At 31.0% G+C, this 15,722-nt stretch overlaps 1 long non-coding RNA gene across 1 annotated transcript; it reads left to right on the plus strand.

The window, feature by feature from the left end:
- Nucleotides 1-282: 282 nt before the first annotated feature.
- On the plus strand, nt 283-10,802 carry LOC139523947 (uncharacterized). Its single transcript, XR_011664716.1, has 3 exons — nt 283-609; nt 4,451-4,879; nt 9,628-10,802. It is a non-coding gene; the product is annotated as an uncharacterized lncRNA (long non-coding RNA).
- The last annotated feature ends 4,920 nt before the right edge of the window (nt 10,803-15,722 follow it).

Raw genomic sequence — 15,722 nt, forward strand, 5'->3', positions numbered from 1 at the left:
ACACGTTCAGTTTTAAGTTTTAAAAGCCACAGAAAGAGACATATATAAATATTTCAAATTATCGATTTATTGAGAGAGAAAAATTATTTGTATGATGCATTTGGATGCATAAGAATTATTGAAGGATTTATTTCCAAAATGTCCTTTCATAGGGTACCATGTTTTATTATATAATTATCATATTGTTAGAAATGATAAATGGGAATGACATTGTAACAGTGGAAGAGAATGAATCGAGTACAATAAAAAATTTAATTTCAAAATGGAAAAAAAACGTAAAAGTTGAATAGAATTTATTTTTATTAGATTTGTTTTTCTACATATAAATGGATCGATTACTTGAAAAGTATGATGATATCAAATGATTAAGTGTGCCTATGAGATTTACATTGGTATGTCAACGAAAAACAAACATATAATTACAAGGATTCCCTTGCGACTTTGGACTCACGATCTGTATATGATTTATTTATTTAAATACCAATAATGCAATACTAACACAAACAAGTGGAATGAGGAGTTGCAATGAATTGTAGAAACATTTAAGGATAATGATTAGTTTTTTAATTTTTGTAATTTCTGGATATTTTGGTAATATTTTGTGTGCAGGTAAGTGATTTATATATAACATAATAACGTAAATTTAACTATTGTTATCCTTTGCATTATGCTTGAATTTAAATGTAAATGGTACACGTATCTTATTGTCATTGTGAAAATAGGCTTAAGACCAAACAGCAGTCGTTGGTCTGGTTTGCGAATCGAAATCATGAACACGAAAGTAAAAGAAAAAAGTTTCAAGATGTTAAAGGTAGGACAATATACTTGAAGGGTTTATAAAACAAAATCGAGCGGGATAATTTTCCCATTAAACAGAAGTTCATTGGCAATAACAATATTTTGAGAGAGAAAAAACCATCATAGATACATAAATTGAATGACATTTGCAATTTTTACCACATGTACATTCCTAATATGAGCCCAGAGTCTTCTGAACAGTTTTTCAGGAAAAAAGGTATGAGCAATTCAACTTGAAACATGTACTGTACGACAAAGCCTAAGTGCATAATAAAAAATAAGAAAATAAACTTAAATATATTGGTTTCTGTTTTGAAAATGACTTAAATGACAGTTGAGGAATTATAGGTCCTCTTCAAGAAGCTGAAGAAAAAGAAAGACACAAACTGACCCGTTTTGGCTATAAAACCTGAACGATACTTATCTATGTACACTTATATTTTTTAAAGACTCTTTTACTTGTTTTCAATAGGAATGTTTAAACTTTCAAATAAGTGTCCTTGCAAACAAAGTTATTTTGCTGGATTTTCATGAAACCTATTTCTGAATTATTATTATCAATGCTATCAGCAAGCAAACAAGGCCTTAACGTTATTGTGAAACTACACGCCGTAGAGGCGACGTAAATCAGATGTTGATACTAAAAATTCCAAAATTATCATAATACATACAATCTTAGTATCTTCTAGTATTAAAACATTTGCACAGTGAGGGTCGGTTGAAAACAAAAATTTTACGACACATGAGATGATTTCAGCTACAAAATTGTGAACTTTCCTTTTTTTTGAAGCAATATTTAAGAAGCTCTTGCATAAGGAGTATATATCTCCCAGTTGATACGATTTTCCAGAGCTTTTAAATCCTACTAAGATTTCTTTGATGGAGGGTTGCTGCTCAAAAAGATTATATGTTTCACTGATGACGGCAACGTGTGGAACAGGATCTGTTTACTACTCCGGAGCATCGAAAATCAACCCGATTTTATGGTGGGGTTTGTCTTCCGTTGTCTTTGGTTGCGTTTTTGAGGATGTCCGCGTCATGTATGTTTTCACATTTATATTTTGTGTCGGGAGAGTTCTGAGAGCTCTCTCAATGTAAAAAAATCCCTGTTATTCTAGGAGCGGTGTCTGTGAGTTACCTATTGCAAGTTTTTCTGTCAAGATTTTATAAAATTTGCAGAAACAGTCCAATGTCCAGGTCAACTCGCTCTGCAGGACTTGAACAATTGTTTTATTTGTTGTTTATTCGAGTAATAAAATATGTATGACCTATTGTCAAGCAAGCACCATTATTCCAATCTCCCAACCTCAATATTTTGTAACAACATCTGGCTTTTAGGATTATAATCTTTTAGCAATAGAAATCTACTAAAAGAATTTGCTCTCCATCAATTGATGACAAGTTAAGCTATGACAGTTGGTATCCATTCATTTGATGTGTTTGAGATTTTGAATTTGACATTTGATTAGGGACTTTTCGTTTTGAGTTTTCCTCGGAGTTCAGTATTTGTGTGATTTTCCTTTATGCTTTCCAATTTCACACTGATCATTTTGTTTCATGAAATAAGTTGGACTAATCCTTCCAACTTGTCTTAGTTAAGAATAAGAAATACAGTTGTACTAGTAAAGAAGTCAAATGTTGTATACTATTGTACCAGTAGAGCGTCTTATATTGTAACTGTTAAACATCTTTATTTTTTGCAGTATCAATATTTGATTTGCACATCCTCTAGAGTAGAAAGTTTCACACTAACTCTGAAGTCACGTTCGTTGGCTTATTAAATAAGTGTTTAAAATTTTAAAAGGGCAGTTGGCAGATCTAGCAATTTAACATTTTGTGTAAGATAATCGCGATAATTATGGTACTAGTATTCAGTTTTGCCTCTTTAGTAAACGCCTTGGGAATATTTATTGGATTTTAACGCCGAAATCATTTATGATTATGTTAATACAATGGGATACAAGCACAAATGATATCGTCAGGGTCTTTGTCTGATGGAAGAATACATAATAATATATTTGAAATGAAAGTAGGACAGTTAGGTCCTTGCAGATAGATGTAGCATCAGTGTTCAAAAACCCATTCAGTTTTATATTCTTCTTTGCGTCATCAAGTTCATTAAAAAAATGCAAACTGGCATGAATAAACTGAATGATCAGACTGAATTGTAATTAACAGCTGATGTATGGCTGCGCATTTAACTACCGTGCATTCATAACAATATGTCAGTACACAAAAGGAGATGTAGTATGGTTGACAATGATTTAAATGTCTAACAAAAATTAGCAGCAAACATTTGATGTTGGGTATCTACTGATTTATAAATTAATCTTGGTTAACTGATGTTTTTTATGATTTGTTATTAGCTCTGAACTAGTTTTCAGAAAGGATGAGTGTTCTCAGATCGGTACTTATGTGTTTTGTGCGTTTTTTTTTTGTGCTTTATATTGATCAGATAAATTCATACCTTTCAACGGTTGTTTAAAGTTTGTTCTTATGTTATGCTGTTAAATCTATGTCCGCGATTAGGGTGTCAGCAAACATGTTGACCCCGCCACATTCTGTAAGTGCCTGTTCTAAGTCAGAAGCCTGTAATTAAGTAGTTGTTGTTTGTTTCTGTATATCAGATGTTCGAAAAATTAATATTTCACCCCCTATTTCCATGTTAAAATAATACAATAAAAAGATTAATTTAAGTGGAGTATTTTTTTATGTAAATTAGCCGATTTTCTTAAACTTTTAAGCATATTTCATTGTCAAATCATGATACATGACTAAAGATAAAACATGAGTTAAAACTTCGTAATGTAATTCATCAAAAATATCAAGTTTTTCTTTATCATTAAAGTAAATTTGAATTACATGACAGTAGTAGTGTCCTTGAAATTAGCCCCGACCATAGATGTATCAACACTTTTTTTTAGTCGACATACACATGTATTAATTTTTAAACAATAATAATAAATGTTCCTCAAAAAGTATCATCAACATACGAATAAACCATACATATTATAATTAAAAGAGGGACGAAAGATACCAGAGGGACAGTCAAACTCATAAATCGAAAATAAACTGACAGAGCCATGGCTAAAAACAATAAGAGTAATGCAAAAATATATTTACACTTTTTTTTTAACAGATGTTTTTCGCCCCCTTCATTAATTTTCAAAATTTTTCAATTTGATTGAGAGAAGATGTGGTATACACAACAATAAGACAACAAACCATTCACATTAAGAATTAAGATGTCATAACAACAAACTGAGGTGAAATTTTTATCCCGGTAATGGAGACCTCACTGTGACTTTGAAATGAAGAACAGCAATTAAAACGTTTTTCCTTTTCGTTGTGTGTTGTGATCTGCATATACTGATTTGTGTCATGGATGGATACCCTATATCCTTCGTTTTCTTCTACTGAGTATGTATATGAAAAAAAGAAAAAAAGGTTGCATCACTCTTTTTACCTCCATTATATTTTTGTCAGAAATTAGAAGAGACAGTTGCAATTAAAATCGGTAAATGGGAACTAGAAACATTATTTATTTATATTGATATAATTTTCTTAAAGTTGTATGATATCTTTAAACAGAAACATGCCACTCATATATATCGAAATCAATACAATCTAATAAATGATTCTTTGCTTACAGATATCTATTTAACAACGAATGGAAGTTATGAATATACAGTTTTAGAGGATCTAGAACTCCTTTCAGACATTTGCGGAGAAATGAATTTCGAGATTCGAGGTACAAAAAATGCTTTCGTTGCATTACTCTCTGGAAATGACGATTCAGACCCTCTATATGAAATAGCATTTGGTATAGGGGATATGTATTCATTAATCAGGAGGTGGAAAGGTGAGCTAAACACCACGGGCGTTCTCGATAATTATGACGTTTTCTTAGGGCATCACGAATATAAAAACTTCAAAATCATCTGGTGGAACAATGGCACTGTATACGCAAAAACACCATATAAACCTATGACTTTGAATGACGATTCTCCTTTACCTATAAAGAAAATTGCAGTTACAACAGCAGGTGGCGTATCTGCAGATTGGCACTTCAACACAGAAGGTATGTATTTTTATAAAGTCCCTTTCCCTATACTATTTTGTTTTATCATATTAACTAATATTATAGGAACTAAACAGTCTTACCAATAACTGAAGTAATATTTATGTTATAGTACGAATTGGAATTCAGTAGGATACTGAATTCGTCTTGTACAAATCTGAATTCCAAAATCTGCTAGTAAACATTTGAACCAGTAATATGATTCTGAACTGTACTTGAGTAGGATCCAGAATATTACTAAAGCATTAGTTATAAGTAATAAGATTCTGGACCTTAATATACACTTGTTTTTAATTTTACTATCCACTTGAGAAAGAAAACTAAATAATACATGCCAAATCTTCTTATATCTACCAATTAAGGAAGATACAATGCCACTTTCAATACTTTTCGTTACATATGTGAAATATATAAATTTCTTGGAAATTCTTTAAATTAAGCATCATCTGCTTACACTTTTTTTAATGGTATTTCGATAAGCAAATAATTTTTACTTAACAACCTGAATAGAATTAAGGGAACCGATTGTTTTTTTAAAAAAAGTAGCAAGATTGTCTTCTGAATATTAATTTGAAGACATTGAAAATTTTGTTGTATTTCTAAAAAAAAATGTATCGAAAGACATAATGAATATAAATGAATTGAACCTAACCTATGAGACAACATTTGAAATACTTCCAATAAAATTTCAATTTTGGTCAAAATATCCTTCTGATTATTCACAATTTGTCACAATTGAAGGGTTTAACAATACCTACATATGCATAGGTATCTATATTTTTTTTATCAAGTATTATGGAACACGTGCACATTAGATTGCTGTTATACTCTTCAAGTGCTTCGCATGAACCTATTTTCTTTTTCTTAATTCAGACAAGTTTGATAAATTGGGCTTACTAGAAAGAAAATTAAAAAAATATATTTTTTGTTGCTGTCATCTATAGTACAATCAAAGATCCTCCTAGTACAATCTGGAAATCACAATGTTTTACAAATGGATATTTGGAATTCTGTTTTGTACTGGCCTGACACAAGTGTAAATCAGAATTCCAGTTTCTACAAGTGTTTATTGAAATTCAAATTTATATACTTAAATAATTCTGAAGCGGACTGAATTCCGATATATACTGTCAAATTTACATACTTATAATTGAAAGAGAAAAACCTTGACAAGTGTATTTTACGTATTATAAAGCAAAAAATTATATTTTTATTCATCAAATAGTTGTCAACGGTACCAGGATTATACTTTAATACACCAGACGCGCGTTTCGTCTACATTAGACTCATCAGTGACGCTCAAATCAAAATAGTTATAAAGCACAAAGTACAAAGTTGAAGAGCATTGAGAACCCGAAATTCAAAAAAGTTCAAATACAGCTAAGGTAATCGAATCATGGGATAAGAAAATCCTTAGTTTTTTTCAGAAAAATTAAAAGTTTTGTCAACAGGTAATTTATTAAAAGTCCATATTATTGATATTCATGTCAACACCGAAGTGCTGACTACTGGGCTGGTGAAACCCTCGGGGATGAAACGTCCACCAGTAGTGGCATCGACACAGTGGTGTAAATAGTTGTCAAAAGTACCAGGATTATAGTTTAATACACCAGACGCGCGTTTCGTCTACATAAGAATCATCAGTGATACTCAAATCAAAATAGTTATGAAGCTAAACAAGTACAAAGTTGAAGAGCATTGAGAACCCGAAATTCTAAAAAGTTGTGTCAAATACAGCTAAGGTAATCGATTCCTGGGATAAAAAAATCCTTAGTTTTTCAAGAAAATTTGAAGTTTTGTCACCAGGAAATTTATTACAAGTCCATATAATTGATATTCATGTCAACACCGAAGTGCTGACTACTGGGCGGGTGATACCATCGGGGACGACACGTCCACCAGCAGTGGCACCGATCCAGTGGTGTAAAAATTAAGTTCTTAAATAGTCATATTTTCTCGTTCAGAAATTCAATGCATATATTCAATGTTATAGTAAGGATAACAATAACAAGTATTTAGTCTCCAATTTTATTTTAACCGTCAGGATTTTACTTCGTCAAAATTATCTTTCCATTATTCTAGGTAATTTTTTACAATCGTACAAATTGAAGGCATTGTGATAGCCTAGCCCGCTGTCAATTAAGCTCTTGAAAACCGATAAATTTATCCACCATTACGATCCTTATATGTCATTTGTATTTAAAAACAAATAGCTATTGAGCATCATCAAATGTAATTTCCTGCATTCAGTAAACTTTCTCCCTTAAATAAAGAAATATTTTTTCATTCTTTAATATATTTCTAAAACACATTTCACCTCCTTACTTTACTATTTTTATATATATATATATATGTCGTGTATATGTTATTATTTTGTACAGGTTATTACCTGTACAAAAAATTATACAAATAATTACTTGTATGATGCCATCATACAAGTTATTACTTGTGCAAATACAATTGTACAAGTAATTACTAGTACAATTTTTACTGAGAAAAAGATAATAACTTGTGCAAATCATTATTTTACCTTGGCCTATTCTATTTGATGTTCACAACAAATCGTTTCCCTTTTTTAACAAATGAGCTGCGTCGGGTAGAAATCGACCTTATGCAAACGAAAATCAATACCTCTGTTAACCTATTTTGGGTTAAAATAATTTCTACGGAAGGTCTGTAATTGTTCCAAAAGTAGGTTTTCTTAAGAAGACAACCCTTTTAAACGGACCAAAATGCAGATTTTATATCTTAATTATTCCAAAATCGATCAAAGTCTTAGATATGTATCTGTGTACATGCACTTGCATAAGATCGATTTCTATCCGACGCAGCTGAAATTATACATTACTTAGCCTAAAGATATAAACTCCTAATAAGTGAGTACATTTTATATATCATATTTATGATTAAAACTGTTCAGTTAAGTGGTCAAAACTAAAGTGAAGAGATAGGAAACAGTATAGAAAACAAATTTCACGATAAAATAACTAAATTGTGTGAAGACAATAAATCTTCTAATAATTAAATATTTACACGTAAAAAGATACAGAGAGGCTATTGGTAATGCAAAGGAAGCAAAATTAAGTTCCCAAAAGACTGCTCTTTAAAGATATTTCTTAAAGCAGTATGGTGTTTTGAGTGAAGCAGGAATTGAAAAAAATATTATTGTACAGTAGATGAACTTTACCCGTTGATTAGAACTGCACATTCTGGAGTTGGTTATGGAGGCATCCACACAACATATAAGGAGTTAAAAAAACAATTTGCAAATATCAGCTGAGAAATTATTAAACTTTTTATTCAGATGTGTGAACAGTGTTTTTTGAAAAAAAAGTCGCTCTGAAATCATCAAATTAGTTGTTCGTCGTATCACATCCTGTAAACTTCGAACATTTCAAAAGAAATACTAATAAACACTTGAAAATAAGAAAAGAAAAACAAACACAATACAAATTTAAAAAATACGAAAAAATGCCCGAAAAATCCAGACTAACAAAGAATAGTTTTTAAATAAAAAAAAAACAAATATAACTTAAAGATAGTGAGTTGTACAAGTTATTATCTTTTTCTCCCCAAAAATTGTACAGGTAATTCCTTGTACAATTGTATCTGTACAAGTAATTACTTGTATAAAGTTTTTGTACAAGTAATAACCTGAACAAAATAAGAAAATGTACACAACATATATATGAATAAACTTAAAATATTTCTCTCTATGTTATTGTAATCAGTGACTACATTCGTTTGCTATGCAGCATGTAATTATAGCTAGTAATTTTATTTTGAATTTAAGGAGACGGATTTTTATAAGAGCACTGGTCTTTTTTCCTTATCCCAGTTATTGAATCATTTCTATATTTCGTATTTATGTCTTTACCCTTAAGCTGTATGTATAATGACTTCCTTTATAAAAATATGTTTCGCAATGAGGTAATGAGGATCGCAATTTTTCAATGAGGATCAATTATCAGTTTTCAAGAGCTAAATTGAAAGCGCGACATCCCTATAATGACTTCCATTTTCACGATTTAACGCAATAGAATCCTGAGAGTTCAGTCTGTTTCTGTGTAAAGTTCTGCTTACTTACACAAAGCCATCCCCCTTTATTTTATAAAAGAATACACGACGGTTGATCAATTTCAGCTTCAGTACAGTGCCAGTAAATTAATGAAATAATTGAAAATGAGGTTTTTGTACATTATTCAAAATGTTAATTAGATAAATATGTACCTCTGCTCACTGAACATCTTGAGATAATCCCTCCTCAAAAATTTTGCCTGTCGTACTAGGCATATGTGAAGCGTCACTGTTGATATGTTTTCGAAAATGTATATTTGTCCGCGAAAAACGGTCAAACAATACCACAAATGAATTCCTAATATAAAAGTATTCTCAGTTTCGATTTTTTGTTTGTTGGAAAAGGTGGTGGGATAAAAAAAAACCTAAACATTAGGTTTGATTCAGATAGGAGGGCTAAGTTGAATATGGAATTAAAATCCGATTAAGACAAAGCTTGTTCAACCAGAGATAATCAGATTACCAATAAGTAGTGAAAACAAAAAAAATAAAAAGCGAAAATTATTGGCAAAAGTTTGTGAAAAACCGCAAAAGTTTTGCAAAAAAACAAAAGAATATAAGAAATTGTATAGCACTACTTTGATTCCATAAGAAATATTGTTCCGTACTATGATTGTTACTTTGATTTTTATTAAATTTTTACTATAACGTATAATTTTTTTTTCTTTTAGTTTCAATCCCAGACGGATGCAATATTCCATTTCAACAAACAACTACCATAGTTGGCGAAAGTACTCAAGAAAACCAAGTATGCAAGTGTCCATGTTCGCGCGTCCCGAATAATAAATGGCTCTATCTTAAAAACTTAAATCTTACAATGGATGAAATACGAGTGATTCTTACTGATGAACTTGAAAATTTGCGAAAAAATTTAACAATCGATAAGACGAACACATCGGCATATTTACGTACAAAAATATCTGCACCAGATAATCGTCCTTCTGCAAAATCGATTGGTGCAGTCGGCGTACTATTTCTGGTCACAATCGCCGTTTTAATTTTCGGGTCTGATATTATTAATTTGTTTAAAGCAGCACAACAACTTTATAAACGCTGAATCAATCAAAAATATTTCTGTAAAATATCAATGCGTAGTTTTACTTGGAAAGGCTGAAAATTACATTGAAGTGACGTGTGCTAAGCATGTTCATTCACACATTTTATATGTTGCTAGATTATACAAGTCGTACATATATCATATGCACTATTTACCCCGGTCTTTAACAGAAGTACGGTGCTATTTTCTTTAAAGCAAGTTCTTGCGAAATAATAATAAAATATGACAAACGTTTTTTTTCCATTTCAATGCAAAAAGATATCTTAGTTATCTACATTTTTGTCAATTTATATCTTTCCCTACTAAAACTTCTTTGGTATTGTCAACTTTAATATCACAACAACATCTTTTTCTTTACGTCTTTTTTTATTTTTAGATTTATTTGAATGTTTCTTTTTAGTATTTAAGTCAGTTGTATGTATGTAATGCACGTATTGTTATGCGTTTACTTTTCTACATTGGCTAGAGGTATAGGGGGAGGGTTGAGATCTCACAAACATGTTTAACCCCGCCACATTTTTGCGCCTGTCCCAAGTCAGGAGCCTCTGGCCTTTGTTAGTCTTGTATTATTTTAATTTTAGTTTCTTGTGTACAATTTTGAAATTAGTATGGCGTTCATTATCACTGAACTAGTATATATTTGTTTAGGGGCCAGCTGAAGGACGCCTCCGGGTGCTGGAATTTTTTGCTACATTGAAGACCTGTTGGTGACCTTCTGCTGTTGTTTTTTTTTTTCTATGGTCGGGTTGTTGTCTCTTTGGCACATTCCCCATTTCCATTCTCAATTTTATAATCAACCAATTACGTCTGTTTGGGTTACCCACTCATATGTGTCAATATAACGGAACTATAAATAACTTTCATATAAGTGGGAGACTATACTTTTTTTCTTTTTCCGTGGTTGATGGATGACGTTAATTTTTTTAAGTTTTTAAGAAGTTAGGTAATTTTGTTTTACTTTTCTTCCTTTTGTTAATATTGTTGTCATTTCAATAAACAAAGACAGATAGGTGGCAATAAATAGTATCAATTTCTTAATCGCCCCCTAATATTTTGCAAAAGTTGAAACTTCGCAGTTTGATTATTATAAATGCAATAACTAATCATTTCAAACCAAAACAAAACTGTTAAAAAGACATGTAAGTAAATGATTTTTCTTTTCAAAGACAAAACCTTATTTCAGTTCATGCGAGACACAATTAAAAAGTATCAATTATCATATCACCTGCTTATGGCAATAAATATTTTACTTTGATTGCTGTATAATAACATTCAATCAACTTGGGTTCGTGTTGTTTATTCTTTAGTTTTCTATGTTGTGTCATGTGTACTATTGTTTTTCTGTTTGTCTTTTTCATTTTTAGCCATGGCGTTGTCAGTTTGTTTTAGATTTATGAGTTTGACTGTCCCTTTGGTATCTTTCGTCCCCCTTTTTTTGGCCACACGTGGAACTGAATATTGTCTCATCGTTTGTGCACTCTATCCGTTTGGCGCAATCAAAATAAAGTAAAGCAAAATGCTTACAACATTTAAGGACATCAAAACAAAAACGCAGCAAGCTGTGGTATCTTTTGTTTTAAGTTGAAGAGTATTGTGAGCTTGCTAGTCAAGTTATTACAGTGTGTTATGTGTTGTACCTATCGTACTTGTCTTTACTCAATTAAGGATACGTCACAGATACGATTTAAAAAATGAGATAACAATCAAACAAATTTCATGCAACAGACTCACTTGAAATTTTGCAAAAGGACACAGCAAGTTAGCAACACTACGCATGGTTTATGAAGGAATGGGAAGATTTCCTCTGAAGGTAAAGGTGAAAGTTAAATTGATTTTAAATATGTGTTAAACTGTGAATAATGAATCAAAACTTTGTACTTTATTGTATAGATTTATGCTTTGCTTAAAGCCAATTACACAATTAAACCTGAAATGGGATAATTCTGTTCTGGCATTGAATATATAATCAAATGGGCTACTCTTTTTAATTGTTTATACTTTTTAACACGAGAGTTAAAAAGTAGTATAGTGATATAAAAGTTTGATGACATGGACGATTTTAATCGATGTCTAAAATAAAATTCTTTAGAAAGCTTCTTTACCTTCATATATAATTCAGGCATCGGATCACATATTTTAAGGAAATTCACATGTTTGTCTACTATACGAAATTCGAAGATAATATTTTCCGAAATAGAGGAGTTCGCTTCTCATTTTTTTAAATAATAAGCGTTTCAAACACTAGTTTATATTGATAGGGGATAAATAAAGGAATCAAAAGAGAAAAAAATATATATAGGTCAATGTGCTTGTTTTGGAGATATTAGACATTGAAATTTTGGCGGGAAAATGTTCTCTCTTGACTTTTTGTAGCTTTATCATTGACAAGTTTAAGTTCTCAAAAACAATTAAAAAATAATTAAATTTTTATAAGACTTTTACAGATGGCCTATCATTAAACATGTAACAGATTTATGAAAAGAAAAATGGGGGTCAATGGGCAATTTTTTTAAGGTATTCAAATGGATGAAACCAGAGGATTCTGAAAATCTGACAAAAATTCCAAAACATGACAAGCGAACATCCTTAAAATTTTATTGTTTACCTACCTACGTTACAGTGAATCCTAATAAAAGTAAAAGGACTGCTTTCAATATATAGTGTACATCTGTGTGTGCAATTTTCTGTGTTTTATCAAAAATGTTAACAAGTGTTGAAATGTTTTTATATGTAATTGTTATTTCTACATTTATGAATTTATTGATACCGCTGTTACACATGTATCTGTGTTTGCGTTTTCAAACAAAATCTTAAAACATTGTCTGATTTCTTTTTGGACCCAATATCTTTTATATATAAGTTGAAGAGCATTGAGGATAAAAAAAAACCAGTTATGGTAATCTATTCCTGAGGTAGAAAAGCCACAGTATTTAAAAATTTCAAAGTTTTGTGAACAGTTAATTTATAAATTATGACCATATCAATGATAATTCACGTCAACGCAGAAGTGCTGACTACTGGGATGGTGAAACCCTCAGTGAAGTTAGAGGAATTATATGACGGAGCTGTTCATAAAAAAAAAGAAAACAGCGGTATACTACTGTTTATTTATCGATGAAACATGAAAGTAAGACAATTGACATATGTATCTTTCTTTCACTGCACACACGTTTTGCAAATGATCATGTCTATGTGGGAAAAGGGATAATTAATAAACAGTGGCGGATCCAGGGGGGGGGGGGGGGTTCCGGGGGTTGGAACCCTCTTTTTTTGGACGATCAATACATTTGAATTGGAGCATATAGTTGGAACCCCCCCCCCTTTTACTCTGGGTTGGGACCCCCCTTTTTTAAATGGCTGGATCCGCCCCTGATAAATCAATATTATAAAAGGACAACTGTTTTAAACTAAAAGGATCGTCCCGAAGATGAATTATTTACTAGTATTTGCGAATGAACGCTAAGCAACTAACAACCATCTTTTTATCATCATATCCCGTCTTTTACAAAATCAAAAATAAAAATAAAGTCGGATCTTTTAAATTCCATTTGTAATGTGGAACATTAAAGTAAGTAACAGCAGGGGATTGCAATTAAACTTTGCACAGTTCTTTTTATAGCAGAAATGTCATCATGACATAGTTTCATTGCATTGACTATTATCGTTGCTTTGTATTCATTAAAAAAATAATTGTTATTGATATTTTCCTTTTTTCTGTCTTGAATGTCCCATATTGATCCATGTCAACAAACCTATAATCATTTGGAAGAAGAAGAGATGCGTAATAATTTATATATTAATAATAACCACTCAAAATATGTTTTAAAATTTTGAGTTAAACTGTTTTCTATTATATTCAGATGAACATCACTATCTTATAGTTTTTCTCTTTTCTATAAATTACAAGGACTGGAGATACGTGTCCATTTGATTAGTTTTTAATTAAACCGCTTTAAAAGAAAGGTCGTCGTATAAAATTGTGAACATTCAAAAACAAATCAGCAAAAATCTAAAAAAAACAACAAACAAAAACTACCACTATAGCTACAAAGCTATTTTGTGAAATCATACAATGGTAGATTTCTTTATAAAAATGCATCTGTCCGATTTAGCAAACATTCGAAGACTTTTGAACATTCGATGTTTCACGATTCCAATAAACTTTAGATAAGATGGGTGGTTGTTGTATTAACTTATAATAGTAGTTTTCTTTACAATTATTACAATTTTAATGACCTACATTAATTTGCTCTACGGCAAAAAAAAGTAACAAACTTTATCATTTAACGTTACACGGTATGCGACATATAAATCTATGATTCGTAGCGCAAATAATTATTATTAAACATAATTATTGCAGAGAATACAGTTGCGTAATTCAATGTTAGGACTAAAAAAGTATCCCAAATAAAGCAGTTTGCGATATCTTTAACTATTACAATGCATATTTTTTTTGCTTGAAAATTGCCAGAATGAAATATGTTAGTCATGCATGCTATAAATTATAATGATTTGTATTTCCTATACTATCTTGAAACATTTAATACAATCTATTACGTTTTCGGAAATTGATTTACATAATGTTAACAATAAAAAGTAAAATCACAAAAATACTGAACTTAGAGGAAAATCAATTCGGAAAGTCCATAATCACATGCCAAAATCAAATAACAAAACGCATCAAAAACGAATGGACAATAACTGTCATATTCCTGACTTGGTACAGGCATTTTCAGATGTAGAAAATGGTGGATTAAACCTGGTTCTATAGAGCTAACCCTCTCCCTTTAATGACAGTCTCATCAATTTCCGATGTATTTACATTGAACCATTAAACAATAACCATTAAAAACTGTAAAATACCCAATTACTTCATTGTCTCGACAATTTCTTCATAAAGAACTTTCAAGTTGAATAAATTATTTAGCGAGTGAAATTATCAACTAAATGTGAATAATAACGAAAGCATATGCTATGACAAGAATGGTAAAATAACAAATTCAGATGAAAACACAATACTTTATAGAATTGAAAAAACTAAGGATATGGCCCGATAGATATCCATTAATGACACAAAATCTGTACATACACAGTTAAAACAAAACCCACTTGATTAGCAAAGGAACAGTCTGTTCCTATATTGGTAGCTTTGAAATGACAAAAATTAAGCAAATATTATTCGCATAAGGTTCACCGGATATCTTAGATTTATGCAATTATCAATTATGACAACATAACAGACTGTGGTGTTTGTATCTGCCATGGTCGATGTTTAATCTGCCTAACGCAATTTCTTTAATAAGCTTTAAAGTAACCAGTGTAAAGTCAAAAGACAACTAAGGTTCACTGGCGTCAACGTGATGATCGTAACTGCAGTTACGATCATCCCAATATGGCGGACGAAAATTCAGGTAAATTTTATATTGCCAATTTCTCCACTTTTTTCCTAAATGACGGAAAAGCAAAGAGTAGAACGAAAATCGTGATACAAAAAAACACGATGATGATCGTAACTGCGTCTAGTGATGATCGTAACTTGGACTTGTTGTAATATAAAGATGATCGTAACTCAAAATTCACATTCCGTTTCTTCGTAAATAAATCCAGAGACATATAATACAAGAGATTGGCAACTCGGCCACATTTAAACCTCGCGAGATCTCTTTGGGTAATAGAGTCTTTATCAAAGTATTAAAAGTACTCGAAGTA

Source organism: Mytilus edulis, chromosome 5 (genome assembly GCF_963676685.1).
Source record: "Mytilus edulis chromosome 5, xbMytEdul2.2, whole genome shotgun sequence".
In the NCBI taxonomy this organism is placed as follows: domain Eukaryota; kingdom Metazoa; phylum Mollusca; class Bivalvia; order Mytilida; family Mytilidae; genus Mytilus; species Mytilus edulis.